This window comes from Neltuma alba, unplaced genomic scaffold (genome assembly GCF_004799145.2).
Source record: "Neltuma alba isolate B1F8T4 unplaced genomic scaffold, ASM479914v2 tig00004176_pilon, whole genome shotgun sequence".
NCBI lineage: Eukaryota > Viridiplantae > Streptophyta > Magnoliopsida > Fabales > Fabaceae > Neltuma > Neltuma alba.
In genome coordinates, this window is record NW_021633594.1 from 7,741 (window position 1) to 17,761 (window position 10,021).

The 10,021-nt window shown below is 36.9% G+C and overlaps 1 pseudogene; it reads left to right on the top strand.

Annotated features, from left to right (window-relative positions):
• Window positions 1–6,964: 6,964 nt before the first annotated feature.
• LOC114743910 (amino acid permease 3-like) lies at window positions 6,965–9,661 on the top strand (annotated as a pseudogene).
• The last annotated feature ends 360 nt before the right edge of the window (window positions 9,662–10,021 follow it).

A 10,021-nucleotide genomic window follows, 5' to 3' on the forward strand; every position in this document is an offset into this window, starting at 1 on the left:
GTGGAAGAATGTTGTGTAAGGACACGCGGTTGGGACAAAAAGTCATGATCTGCAGAATTAATTATTTTTTTGGAGCAAAAAGGCAGCATTAATTAATTAACGACAGTATATAAAAGATAACGTACATAACTAACTCCCTTAAAAAGTGAGAGGAGGCAGGTGAGGGGGCGACCAAGTGAATAGAAAAGCCATTGTTTGGATGAATTCACCGACTCGATCACCCTCTGGGCCCCTTCATGCTCCTCTTCACCTTGTCAACTCTCTCTCCCTCTCCCAAGACATCTTCAAAACAACATGCCTATGCTCGCGACATCTTACCTTAATATAACTTCTCACCCTCTTCTTCTTCTTCTTTTTTAATTATTTTTTCCCAAGAAAGTAGTGCGAGAGCGACGACTGGGAACGTATTACTCCTTCCGTTTCTTATTATAAGAGACATTTAATGCTTATGGCATGTTCTTATATATAAGAGACACTTAAAAGTTGTCTCTACTTTTTTTTGTTGATTTCCTATTTTACCCATATTTATTGTTTTCAACTCACACTCTCTCTCCCTCCCACTTCCCTTTCTTTTAATAATTTAATTGTTTTCTCTCATGCTCTCTCTCCTTATTAATGAGGGTATTTTTGAAAAAAAATTATATTTTTTACACATTGATTGTTCCTAACTAATTTTAACTGCTTTTTCGATCAACATAATTTGGTTATTCGTCTCTTATAATAAGGAACGGAGGGAGTATTACACAAGATTAACGGGCTTAATTACATATATTAAAGGTCAAGAGAAATATGAACCATAAAGTATGTTAGCTGATGTAGTTATATATATACTACATCCTGTCCTTGATATAAGAACTCATTTAATTTTTATTTTGGTCCTAAATATAAGACCCTAATCTATTTTGTCTTTCATATTTATCTTTTTTTCTTAAGATAGCTCTTGTAATAATAGTAGTTCTAGCCAATGCACTTCATTAGTAAAGATATTTTAGAAAACACGACACTTATTTATTATAAGTAACTAACTTAATAAATTTTCTTAATCTATTTAAATTAGTCAATTAACTCTTATATTAAGCACATAAGATATAGTACCAACTTTTGATTCTCTCCATTTTGAAAGCCAACAAGCTATATCTACTTTGGAGAGGTAACTGATAAAATCACCCAATATTCTCTCTTCTCAACATCAACCAAGATAACTAAAACTATTAAAAAAATAAACGATATAAATCCGCTTCTTTTGCGACGTAACTTGCCAATCTCATTTAAAAGCGTGGCGCAAGTGTTTCGGAGGAGGGTTGGAAGGATAATGAAGCACCTATTCCTGCTTATTTATGGAAATACATAAAATAATAATAATGATAAAGAAAAGAGAGAGAGATATTTATACCCTCCAACTCCATGCATGATCCAAAAAGCAAAATAGCATTTTCAAACATTTCTGCTGCGTGGCCTGTATCATCCTTTTTGACCCGTCGGCATATATAGATCAGGTGGGTCTGATTCTTCTTCTCCTTCAAGTTCAACATATGGCCGCCAGGTATCACTCCAACCTTTTTATTTCCCACTTAAACCTTTGCAATCTTCATAACTAATTATAACCGTCACCTTGCTGTGTACTTTAACTTGCTAGTTGCAAATATCTTTCTTTTAAGATATGCTTAAAGAAAACATTAGTTCAAAGCTAGCTACACACACACACACACATAATTGGGTAAAATATATAAAATATCCAGGAAAAGTAGGCATGTGTGATGATAGTTAAACAGCTAGTTGAAGTAACTGGTTCCAACCACGAAATCTCGGGGGAAAAAATGTTGAAATTTCGTTTTCTAAAGTAGGTAAGGAATCGAGCTAGCTCGATCGAGATTCCCCCACCCCCAAAAATGGTTCATGAAAAAAAGATTTAAATAAATCATACCTATATAAGTTGTCTGGAAAAGGAAATGATCCCTTTCATAGCACAGTGATTACGGGTAATACCGAAAGAATCTGCGGGGAAAGAGTGGTTTTAAGATAACTCTGTTTTATTACACCACACGTACTAGAGTAAAGAAAAGAAAAGTACACGGGTTTTGCTGGAATTCAGACTCGTGAAGGGATTCCCAAACAATAATGGACAAATTAAACGCGTGATTTCCGTCAGCATGAGCCTTATTAATCATTGATTGTTTGAATAATATTAATAGAGATTTCAATTATTGCCGACGTGTATGTGTCATGGCGCATACAATTTTATATACGGTCTCTGTCACGCCTTCAAACGGAAAACTGTATAAAGAACTAACACATGCTGGGTACGTAGTTTCTCAGTTACGACAATATCAAAATAAACAAATTAATTAATGATATTTTAGCCTCTGTACACACCCACTGGAGAAATAAAAACATGTAAATATATATAAACGCAAAGGAATTAGTTAAGAACTGGAAATGATGGTAACTGTAGCTAGTAAACTTGATTGTATCAACTTCAATTTTTACAAACTCTCTGGAATCGTCAAACTGGTCGATCGCTTGCCAATGATTTCGTGTCATATTTGTTCTATGTCTAGTTTCCAATTGGTTCATATATGTTGAATTGAATTGAAGCCCATCGATGACATTTCAAAGACGAGTTGTCTGAAATTAAAATTCTTGAAGCGCGTGTTCTTTGACGCTACTAATTAATCGCATCAATAATAATCCATCCCCTTCTTCATATGCCACTTTATGTATGGCAACTAACGATCATCGGAGACAAATAGAGATCTAGATTCGGCATATATGCCAATTTTAATCTGATCATCACATGGTACAAATACAATTCAATTAAAGCATTTTTCTACTTTGTTGAACTAATTTATCCCCCTATTATGTGTTTGGCTTAGAAAAAATAAATAGATAAATAGATTTGACCGTCTAATAATATTGAATTCCCTTAATGGCACGCAATGTCTGACAACATATATATTAATTTCTTGCACATAATCATGTTCCAATGCAACCACCAACTTTTCTTGTCTTGTCATGGTTTAGGTATAAACTTGATTAATTAGCCCTATAACATTAATCGGGTCAACAATAATAGATACTCCTCCGGTCCTTATTATAAGACCCCATTTAACTTTTTATTTGGTCCTAATTATAAGACCCTAATCCATTTTGTCTATTATATTTATGTATTTTTTTCCAAGATAATCCTTCTAATAATGATAGTTTTAGCCAATATACTTAATTAGCAAGGATATTTTAGGAATGACAACACTTATTTATTATAAATAACCAACTTAACTTACTTCCTTAATCTCCTCAAATAAGTTAATTGGGTCTTATAATTAGGACCGGAGTAGTATAACTTATTATTCGAACGACTCGATACGCTGTATTATATTTACTATAATATTCGTTATCATTTTTTAGTATCTGGCCAGATAAAAAAAAAAATCACTTCTTGGTTAATTCCGTTCAATATTCTGTCCGTATACCCCGCGTTGATTAGTTGATAATATAGCTTTATGCTAGTCCACCTCTGGAATTTTGGAAAAGTGGTCCTATACCCATTTGTGTAGTTGCCCACTTATTTATTAGATTGTTGGCTCTTTAATAATGAGGTGCCTAAATCACGTTTAAAGCAGCAGCCAACGTGAGCCTCGAAGATCAATTCGAGCCTGCTGTTTAATTCCACAATATATATATATATATATATATATTAAATCCACCATAATACTCTTTGGGAATTAATAATTGCCACCATTTTTTTTCCTCAACGAAACAATGTGTACTTTGCAGCATTTTATCTTTTATAAATACAGATAATAATAGTAGTTAACGTCCAATTATGTGAAGGCATTTCTCCCTAGCGGCCGCTTTATGTTTATACATAATAAGGCAAATATGATGAGAAACATTTTACACGAGGCACCCGAATGTATGGGTGGCCACTGAAAAGGTCTTTAAAGAAATTATAATTGAATAATGACAAAAGGATGTTAGTTACGATTGATTCTTTCCTTCTTCTACAATTAATTAATTTACACACTGATTGTATGTCTAATTGATAAAATCCCTTGGCCACTTTATAAATTCAATGGCTCTGATCCTTGAAGCTAAAAGCTTCGAAATGAAAGCTATGATCAGTGACCGGCATGCAATTAATAATTGAGGGCTGAAAAAGAGAAAAGCAGATTGAAAAGCTGATGGACATATGATCGGATTGAAATGAATTTGGCAGGAATAGGGAAGCGTCCGTGCGTTGTGCATGCAGCCAAACAGTACAAGCAAAATATGCAGAATTCAATTATATTCACGCTAGCCAGATATAATTAAACTTGTTGAGAGTATATTATCAATGATCAGTTAACCTGTTTCTCTCGAGGCAGAAAATTATGATCATTAAGACATGATTATTTGCATGTTTGAAATGAAAACAGAGAGCTTTTAATTAACTGGAGCCCGAGGTAAGAATAAGATGCCAGTGGAGTCCACTGCCCATAATTTTAGTTTTCATTAATTATATTCATATACACATGCAAATTAAATATCATATATAAGAATATAAATAAATATATTCCCGGGGGGATCCTCGTTTCTGGATACAGATTAGTGGGAAGAGATGGGGCATCATGGCAGAAAGGGATAGAAACAAACACATATTTGACTGGTAAATATGCGTAGGGGGGGGGGGATTAAAAAAATGAGAGAAAATAATGGAAGGGAACCAGAACCCAATTCGGAGGAGCAGCAAGGGTGGAGGAGAAGAGAGAGGCATAAGAGCATTTTGGATTCTGGGGTGCTCCTTTAAAGAGACATATCATTATAATATCTTAATGCCACCCTCCCTCTTTCTCTCTATATAACCCTCCTCCTCTCTTATTTCTCCTCCATCACATCCATCCATCCCTCCCCTCCTCTTCTATTCTGTTCTGTTCCCATTCTGCCTCCTGTGTCGTTTTGATCCCAATTCAAGGTCGTCGTTTCTTCAATTATATTTTGATTCATTTCAAGGTATGATTACCCCTCTTGGATCTTCTATTTTTCTCTCCTTTACTGTTTTTATTTTTATTTCTTTCTTGCCTTTTTTTTTCCCCCCACATTCTATCATACGAATGCGTTCAATGCATGTAACAACTTCAAAATAAGGACGCCCCCATATCGCGTTCGTTCCTTTCTCATCACATGACATAGTAGTCGTTCTATATGCAATGGTTCCCAAGGACGATTAAAAAGAAATTTGCAGAAATATTAATTGTTATTTTTTGTTCAGCCATGCGTCTGTTTTTATCCTATACATGACACCTCGTGTATTATTTACGGCCTCAAATACTTTCATGCTCCCATCTCATACCTCACCTCAGGCACACACCAATCAAATTAGTTACTAGGCTAATTAAATTTGTAGTAAAACATAATTATTTTAAATTTGCCCTCAATTAATGGCTAACATTTCTTTAAATAAATATCAGATTTCTCTCTCACGCTTTATTTAAGAATAAACTATTCAAAAAATAACAGTTAATTAGTAACTGAAAAGTGTATTTTTCTTTTTTTTGTTCTTTTTGGTTGGGGTGGGACGAGTGTTGAGTAGCTTTTCTTTTGATAATTTAGGTAACCAGAGAGATGTTCCAGCACATAAAAAGTAAAGCATTACATTGATTTTTTTAAATAAAAATATAGTATTCATCCGGTCTTTAATATAAAACCCATTTAACTAATTTGATTAGATTAAGAAAGTTAGGTAAGTTAGTTAATTATAAGAAAAGTGATATATTTTTCCTAAAATACCATAATCATCTTTCTTAATATCTCTTTTCCCTCTTCTACTTAATTATGGTTGAGGGAGTATCAATAGAAGTAATTTAGAGAAAATTGATAAATATGAAAAATGAGTCTTATATTTAGGACCAAAACTAATTCAACAGTTAGATCTTATATTAAGGACAGGAAGAGTATTATTACCTTTGTCACGGATCCCAAAACCGGAAGAAAAGGAGTCAAACAGAAGGATCCATGCAAACAAAATAACTATGTGTTGGTTTTTTCAGATGTTCGGTAAAGGAAAAAAAATAAAAATAAATAAAGGCAAACTGTTTATAAAGCTAAAGTGGGGTAGGCCCAAAGTAAACATGAAAAATTGTCTCATTTCTACCTGCTCATGCCATATCTATCTTTAGTACCACCTGTTTTTAACTTAAATTCACAATAAGTAAGAAAAACAATATTTCCTATGATACCCGTATAAGTCACTTTTTAAAAAAGGTTTCATGATTCAAAATATAAATCACTGCGTATGAAATCTTATAACATGCCAATGTTTTTTATGCATAAAACATAAAAGATAGATCAAATCCTTTTAATCATAAAAATCTTCAAACAAGATTTTTCATCAATTAACCTTAAATTCTAGACGATTGTCTTGTTTACAAGAGAAAACATCAACAAAACACAGCTTCTAATACAAGGACACCTCCGATAGGACAAATTTATTGTTCTGCATATTTTGCTGTGTGATTTGTATTTATGGCATGAGATACTCCCAGAATATCAACCATAATAAGGACGGAGGAAGCATCTATTTATTCCCATTTGTAATTGTAGCGAGGCAAGTTGCGTGTTAGTATTAAAACTATGAAACTAGTAACGGATTGAAAAATTATTAAAGAAAATATTTCTATTATATTTTTTAGGCGGATGAGGTACAAAATCACACAGAGTCAACTCAAATGAGTCATTTCCGGCCCAAATAAATCAAAAAAATTCAAGAGAGTTCAACATTTAGTAACCTTCTGACTCTGGGTTTTGTCTAACATTAATTGAAACGAATTATGCTGCTTAGGAAGCGCAAACAACATAGGACTCTGGAGGCTCCTCTTGTATTTTACTTAATTTTTTTAAAAAATTCATTTTGGTGTTAAAACTTAAATGCATTGCAAATATCGGGGGGCAAAAAAATAAAAAGAGCGTTTGGAGGGAGAGCAAGGGGGGGAAGGGAGAAAGAGAGCGCGTGGAGGTGATTGCGTCACGTGGGGTCCCAAAATCTTTGTTCAAAGCCCCGTTTTCTCCTTCATCCCCTCCCTCCCTCTCCTTATTTATACCCTTCTCGCTTCTTCCTCTTCTTCACTGCTTCCCCTCACATCCTATACTCTCTCTGCATTCATTCATTTCTTCCCACATCACACCACTGTGTCTTCCTATCTCTCTCTGTCTCGGTTTCTGTGATTCCTTGGGACCTGTGTCTTTCGCCCTCTGTTTCAGGTTGACCCTGAACTGGGAGTTACTCCTCCTTCTCTTACCCATCCCCTCCATTTCATTCAATTCTCACTTCCTCTCAATTCATCCTCTGCATATTTTAAATATTCACGTTCCGGTTTTCTCTCACCACCAGCTAACAACAAGTCGGGTGCCTTCTTCTTGCCTCCAACATGGTTGAGAACGGCACCGCCAAAACCCGTCAGGCATTTCAGGTCTCCATTGACGTGGCTCCGCAAGGCGGCTCCAAGTGCTTTGACGACGATGGCCGCCTCAAGCGAACTGGTATGATCTCCTATTTCATTTCCAGCTCCCCCCCCCCAAAAAAAAGCTCGGCCTCTTGTTCTATTGATCGGTTATTTTGTCCTGTGTCTTTGGCTCATTCTGTTTTGTGGTTGGGAAAACAGGGACTGTTTGGACCGCGAGTGCCCATATCATCACCGCAGTTATAGGCTCCGGTGTGCTCTCCTTGGCCTGGGCTATAGCTCAGCTCGGATGGATTGCAGGGCCTGCCGTCATGATTCTCTTCTCTTTTGTTACTTACTACACCTCCACCCTCCTCGCCGCCTGCTATCGTTCCGGCGACCCTTTCACTGGCAAGAGAAACTACACTTACATGGACGCCGTTCGATCAAACCTCGGTATATTCCGATCCTACCCAACTTGATTTATTTGAAAATCTGGGCCATCTTTCAAAGTTTCCAGCTTAATTGGGTGGTTGTGTGTGTACAGGCGGCTTTAAGGTCAAGATTTGTGGGCTGGTTCAATATGTGAACCTTTTCGGCGTCGCCATTGGATACACTATTGCAGCTTCCATAAGCATGATGTAAGTTTGGGACTATAGGCATATCTGAGAGAGAAAGAGATCTAATTGTTCGTGCAAATTAATGTGAAAATAGTCTAATCGGCTCTTCTGGAATTTTAATGAAACAGGGCAGTCCAAAAGTCTAACTGCATTCACAAGACTGGGAGCAAAGACGATTGCAAAATGAATGGAGATGTGTACATAGTTGCCTTTGGCATCGCCGAGATTGTCTTCTCTCAAATTCCAGACTTCGATCAGTTATGGTGGTTATCCATTGTAGCTGCTGTCATGTCCTTCACCTACTCAACCATTGGGCTCGGCCTCGGCGTTGCTCAAACCATAGGTATGATTCAGTTCGCATAATGATTACCATTCATAGATCTATGTGTTATCTTTCTCTTTATTCTATTGGGAATGATGATCTCAATTACATTGATCATCTGCTGACAGAAAACAAGAGAATTGGAGGAAGCCTAACAGGGATACCGTGGGTGCCGTCGTAGACTCCCAAATTGTGACAGAGACACAGAAAGTCTGGAGGAGCTTCCAAGCTCTGGGCGACATAGCCTTCGCCTACTCTTATTCAATGATCCTCATAGAAATCCAGGTATGTGTGTGTGTGTGTGTGTGTGTTCTTCTCACTAGACTTATTCGCACCTGTGAATTCATCTTTGATTTGAGAGTATGAAACTAAATCAAGTATGTCACAAAAACAGGACACATTGAAAGCTCCACCATCGGAAGCAAAAACGATGAAGAAGGCCACTTTTATCAGCGTTATCGTGACCTCATTTTTCTACATGCTATGTGGATGCTTTGGGTATTCTGCATTCGGAGACTCAAGCCCAGGAAACCTCCTCACTGGTTTCGGCTTCTACAAACCGTATTGGCTCCTCGACTTAGCCAATGTTGCCATTGTTGTCCACCTCGTCGGTGCTTACCAGGTTTATTGCCAACCCCTCTTCTCATTCATTGAGAAAACAGCATCAGACAGATTCCCAGAAAGTGATTTTGTGAACAAGGACATTGAGGTTCCGATCCCTGGTCTCCGATCACCCTACCAACTCAACTTCTTCCGATTGGTTTGGAGGACCATTTTTGTGATCATAACCACTGTCATATCAATGCTTCTTCCATTCTTCGGCGGCGTTGTGGGGCTTCTCGGAGCTCTTGGGTTCTGGCCTCTCACTGTGTATTTCCCGGTGGAGATGTACATAAGCCAGAAGAGAATACCAAAGTGGAGCACCAAATGGGTCTGCCTCCACATGCTCAGTGTTGCTTGCCTCTTCATTTCTTTAGCAGCCGCTGCTGGTTCTATTGCCGATATTATCGATCAACTTAGAAATTACAAGCCATTTGCGGTCACCTTATAAGCTACACATACAGTGATCGCCATAGATGAGCATTTCGGACACAAGAGAGAGAAGATTTCGATTCTTGTTCATGTTTATATGTGAAACCTAGGATGGTGATCTTAATGTTGGTTTCTTAGCTAGCAGCCTTTCATATCCCCAGTCCTCTTGCTTTGTATTTTCTCTTCTCTTTCAAGCGTCCTCTAGCCGTGTAACTTCGTGCTATGCACTCCGATGTGAAATGCAACAAATGAAGCATAAGCTTTCAAAATCTCTTGCTCGCATTTAAGCTCTGTTCTTTTAGTTGGTCGGTCACGTGAACGCCTAACGCGACTCTTTATTATCAGTTAGTACTTCTTAAAATCCAATATTTAAAAAAAGGGGCTAGTTAATTACTTAATTGTAACGGAAGAAGGAGGACTGAAGCTAAGTGTGAAGTTCTCGCCAAATTCATTTGCAGATTTGAACTTGACCGAGTATATATATACTAACTCTTTTTTATATTAATGCGCGTCAAAAAACGACATACACTATTGGTGGATATCGATCATTTCATGTTGACCACAATTCATTCTTCATTCAAAGCACTCCCGTGAAGAATTGCAAGGATTCAATTCAAATGATAGATTAAAAA